The following is a 6,184-nucleotide window of genomic DNA, read 5'->3' on the forward strand; positions in this document are numbered from 1 at the left end:
GAATTTGATATTAAAACGACATTTGTAGCTTCATGATTGTATATAAATCACGGTGTGATAAAAAAATTTCATAATAAGAGCTGCGTGTTCCAAACGTACCAACGAACTATCATGGCGGAGGTGGGTCATTGCCGAGGTTGGCACAATTTCCCGGCCACGACGGAAAAACAGTACAGCAGACTCGGTAATGATTTATACCTCTTGATGGCGCGGGTGGTAGCGCCCACTGAGTCGTTGAATGGGTCCATGTCAAGGGTTCGCGTCCCAGTGGTACCTGTTCATTTATCACTTATATAAATTCCTCGGTGATAATTCTCCATCGGAGATACTCGAGGTAGCGTGAATTTGATATTAAAACGACATTTGTAGCTTCATGATTGTATATAAATCACGGTGTGATAAAAAATTTCATAATAAGAGCTGCGTTCCAAACGTATCAACGAACTATCATGGCGGAGGTGGGTCATTGCCGAGGTTATACAATTTCCCCGCCACGACGGGAAAAACAGTACAGCAGACTCGGTAATGATTTATACCTCTTGATGGCGCGGTGGTAAAATTCCACTGGAGTCGTTGAATGGGTCCATGTCAAGGGTTCGCGTCCCCAGTGGTACCTGTTCATTTATCACTTATATAAATTCCCTTCGTGATAATTCTCCATCGGAGATACTGTCAAGGTAGCGTGAATTTGATATTAAACGACATTTGTAGCTCATGATTGTATATAAATCACGGTGTGATAAAAAAATTTCATAATAAGAGCTGGCGTGTTCCAAACGTACCAACGAACTATCATGGCGGAGGTGGGTCATTGCCGAGGTTAAATTTCCCTGCCACGACGGAAAAAAACAGTACAGCAGACTCGGTAATGATTTATACCTCTTTGATGGCGCGGTGGTAGCGCCCACTGGAGTCGTTGAATGGGTCCATGTCAAGGGTTCGCGTCCCAGTGGTACCTGTTCATTTATCACTTATATAAATTCCTTCGGTGATAATTCTCCATCGGAGATACTCGAGGTAGCGTGAATTTGATATTAAACGACATTTGTAGCTTCATGATTGTATATAAATCACGGTGTGATAAAAATTTCATAATAAGAGCTTTTGTTTCCAAACGTAACAACGAACTATCATGGCGGAGGTGGGTCATTGCCGGTTATTATTTCCGCCACGACGGAAAAAACAGTACAGCAGACTCGGTAATGATTTATACCTCTTTGATGGCGCGGTGGTAGCGCCCACTGGAGTCGTTGAATGGGTCCATGTCAAGGGTTCAACTGTCCCAGTGGTACCTGTTCATTTATCACTTATATAAATTCCCTTCGGTGATAATTCTCCATCGGAGATACTTCTCGAGGTAGCGTGAATTTGATATTAAACGACATTTGTAGCTTCATGATTGTATATAAATCACGGTGTGATAAAAAATTTCATAATAAGAGCTGCGTGTTCCAAACGCATTAACGAACTATCATGGCGGGAGGTGGGTCATTGCCGAGGCTTATATTAATTTTATCACGACGGAAAAACAGTACAGCAGACTCGGTAATGATTTATACCTCTCTTGATGGCGCGTGGTAGCGTCCACTGGAGTCGTTGAATGGGTCCATGTCAAGGGTTCGCGTCCCAGTGGTACCTGTTCATTTATCACTTATATAAATTCCCCTTCGGTGATAATTCTCCATCGAGATACTCTCGAGGTAGCGTGAATTTGATATTAAACGACATTTGTAGCTTCATGATTGTATATAAATCACGGTGTGATAAAAAAATTTCATATATATATATATATATATACACTACATGAAATTTTTATCACACCGTGATTTATATACAATCATGAAGCTACAAATGTCGTTTAGTATCCAATTCACGCTACATCGGGAATATCCCCGATGGGGAATTAAGTTCAGTGGTTTGACCGTCGACAGGAGTCGTTGGAAGGTACTGTGTCGAGGGATCGAGACCCAGCGGTAGCGATCCATTTATCACCTTAAAAAATTCCCCTTCGGTGATAATTCCCCATTGGGGATATTACCGAAGTAGCGTGAATTGGATATTAAATGACATTTGTAGTTTCATGATTATGTATATATATATATATATATATATATATATATATATATATATATATATATATATATATATATATATATATGTATATATATATATATATATATATATATATATATATATATATATATATATATATATATATATATATATATATATATATATATATGTATATATATATATATATATATATATATATATATATATATATATATATATATATATACATATATACATATATATACATATATATATATATATATATATATATATATATATATATATATATATATATATATATATATATATATATATATATATATATATATATATATATATATATATATATATATATATATATATATATATATATATATATAGTCACATTCATGAAACCGTGCAAGGGAAGGGATGACTCTAATTATGACCTAGATAACTGCAACTGATTTACAAGGGGGCTGCACTCTGGTGAACAGAATATGTAATAGTGATTATAATCAAATTACCACCAAGTTAAGGGTTTAAGGCAAACTTAGAATGTCCACTTAAAAGTATAATTCACTAAGTAATCAGAACAGAAAATATTTACAGGAACTATCAGTGGGGCTCCATGGCACTATTCAAATTGCTTTACTAGATTCACGAATCACTAAGCAAAGTGCCAAAACATGTGCAAGCGTTATCACTCAGCCTTCTTAGGCTGCAATGTGTTGGAAAGATGGGAGAGAACTAGAATATACGAGGGGGGACCCAAAAGTAACCGGAATTGTGTCATAGAATTTTATTCAGTTATTGTTACATGTTTACAGTCTTATCACCTTCAAAGTATTCTCCATTTGAAGCAATGCACTTATCCAGATGTGTTTTCCACTGTTGAAAGCAATTCTGGAACTCTTGTGAAGTTATGGCTTTTAATGACTCTCATAACTTCACAAGAGTTCCAGAATTGCTTTCAACAGTGGAAAACACGTCTGATAAGTGCATTGCTTCAAATGGAGAATACTTTGAAGGTGATAAGACTGTAAACATGTAACAATAACTGAATAAAATTCTATGACACAATTCCGGTTACTTTTTGGGTCCCCTCGTATAAGATGGGGTGTAGTAATTGAGGTCGGAGCACACTAGGATTTCCAGATATCTTGACCGGGTATGGAACCTCTAGTTTGCAGGATCATGGCACCGTTGACCTACAGGTAATTCCACACAACAGATGCTTGAAACAAAGATCTACAAGAGCAGGGATGTTGAAATACACGAAGGGAATGGAAGGACACTTTTCTTGGAATACGTAAACTTATATCAAGGCACTAGTATCACTCTTCTACTGTATATTGGCATTTGTAATTCAAGCAAAGTTAGAATTAACATTAGTATTCCAGAATCTAAAATCAAAATACCAAAGTCAAAATCACATGAGTCTCTGAGGGAGAACCACAAGGAGACAGGCTATGTATAAAATGGTGAGGCCGAACAATCAACTTCCAATCACATTACCTTAGTCTGTGGACAAGATGTGAAGGCAATCAGAGCCAGGTTCCCGAAGGAGAGCATCAGTGGAAGCTGCGTTGAGTACTGTCCCCCAACATAGAAGAAGTAGATGAAGCAAACGGACACTGCTGGTCTATGGAGGCATCAGTGCGCAGAGGGTAAGGCAGCGAGGTAGGGCCTCCTTCAGAATGACAGCATCAGAGGGAAGTCTTGTGGGGGGGCTGATCAGAGCCCCCTGGACTGACAGACTTCTTGGCAGATAGATGTAGTAAGATGCATTAGCAAAGAGAGTCTATCAGAGCTTGTATTTATATGGCAAATGGTGCTGATGGTGATCATGTTTTGACAGTTTCCTCTTAATTGGTTCATCTATCGTCCTTGTCTTGGGTACTCTACCAATCCTGCCAGGTACCTGGAAAGGTCGTTGAAGGTTGGCCTATAAAATGTTCGAGGAAGGAAGGGTACAATGTGGAGATACTTAGCGAGGATGAGTGGGAGGAGTTGCTGGTGGGTCAGGTCAAGACAGTGACCCTAAATGGCATGTCAGTGATAAGCAAGGAGGGGCAGGTTCTCAGGGAGATCATGTGACGAGATTGACTGGGAACTGTTAACAACAGGTTAACTCTCAAAGGGTCTGCGCAAAATGTGTAACAGGCTATAGATTTTCCCCTCAAGCAAAGATTAATATGGTGAGGTCAGGGGTTGATAATGACTTTGGGTACGGTCATAAAATTATCTCATCATTTGACACCTGGTTGCCATTATTGGATGGCAAAGCAAGGGAGAAATGTCAAAGGGACTTTGGCAAACATCTAGTCCTGCTTTTAATTTTTACGTTATGTTATATCAAAAATATCATGACAAGAAAAGCAAAATACAAAAGAACAAAAAGATGTTTGCAATAATATATATATATATATATATATATATATATATATATATATATATATATATATATATATATATATATATATATAATATAAATACACATTATATATACTGTATATCTATATCTATATCTATATATATATATATATATATATATATATATATATATATATATATATATATATATATATATATCTATTTATCTATCTATCTATCTATCTATCTATCTATCTATCTATATATATATATATATATATATATATATATATATATATATATATATATATATATATATATATATATATATATATATATATGTGTGTGTGTGTGTGTGTGTGTGTGTGTATGTATATATATGAGAATTATATGAGTGAATAATTGTTTGCCATACTTCTTTAACAGGAAATTTTGCTTTTCATAACACTTGTGTCAACGAGGATGACATCTTTATTAGCTCGTAAATACAAACGACATTCATTCAGAACGGTTATCTTTTGTGCTCAGAATGGAGAGTAGACCGATGACGTTTTATTTTGTGACATCAACTGGTATTACTAACTGTTGGAACTTATTTCCTAAATATGCATGGTTTTGTTAATGATTATGGAAATTGTCAGTAAAAATGAAACTTGTAGCTACAATATCTTATTGGAATCTCTTAACTCTCTCTCTTTCTCTTCTTTTCTCTTTTTTCTCTCTCATTTTTTTCTTTTACTTTTTCTTTCATGTGAGGATCGATCTCATTGTCAGCAAATACTGATTGATATTGGGAGTTATCATTTCATAACATCGAAACTTTCTTAAAGATTACTATTATTAAAATTAAAGCATCAAGCACTCCAGTTATCGAATTCGTATGTAGATGTACCCAAGGCACCCAGGTGCCTTAACAAAGAAAATGAAAAAGAGATTACATATTTGTTCAACCTGATCGTAATAAATGAAAATATTATTCCCTCGAGATAGGATCCACAAAAAAATTGAACTCGACGTGACAAGGAAATGAGATTTCCTCATTCGTACATACAATAAATCCTGTCTTTGTTATATCCCCGACCTGTGTCTTAAAAACCAGATGATGCCCAGAAGCTGGTAGCTAGCCGCTTCGCTCATTCATCGTTCCTGAATTATTCGCTGAACTGGAACATAATGTTTGATTACAAGAAGGCTGAACTTCAGCAGCGGTTTCCCAGAAACTTCACCCTTAAAGGCGAGAAATTTTTTAGTAACTCGGCGAAGGGAGGGGGAGAGGAGTGTTACGAAAGAGGTAGTAAGGAGGAGGACAGAGAGGAAAAACATCAAAAGAAAGAGAGAAAGGGAAGAAAAGACCAGTGGGCGAGTTCTTCAGGCACTTTTGGCCTTAAGAAGAATGGACTCTGGCTCTTGGTGGGAAGGGAAAGATCCAGAAGATAGGAAAATTGGGGCAGCTCCACTTCGGAACAACAATTAGTTCTTACCCGTGATGTTCTCCCGGGGAGTTCCCTGAAAGACAATGGATACAAGGAAGAATGTACCGATTTTGGAACCTCCGTTTTATATCCTGTGAGGAGAGATGGAAGGAAAAAATCGGCCCTCAGAGTATGAAGAGTGTCGTGTCAATGGTTTCCTCGGGAAAAGAACTTGGGTGGAAATAAGACCATTAAGGTATACATACTTGTGAATAACGTTCAAGTTGTGTTTGCACAGGCAAAATTATGCGCTCAAGATAATGTGAAAAGACTCTCTCTCTCTC

The sequence above is a fragment of the Macrobrachium rosenbergii genome, chromosome 7 (genome assembly GCF_040412425.1).
Source record: "Macrobrachium rosenbergii isolate ZJJX-2024 chromosome 7, ASM4041242v1, whole genome shotgun sequence".
NCBI classification, from domain to species: domain Eukaryota; kingdom Metazoa; phylum Arthropoda; class Malacostraca; order Decapoda; family Palaemonidae; genus Macrobrachium; species Macrobrachium rosenbergii.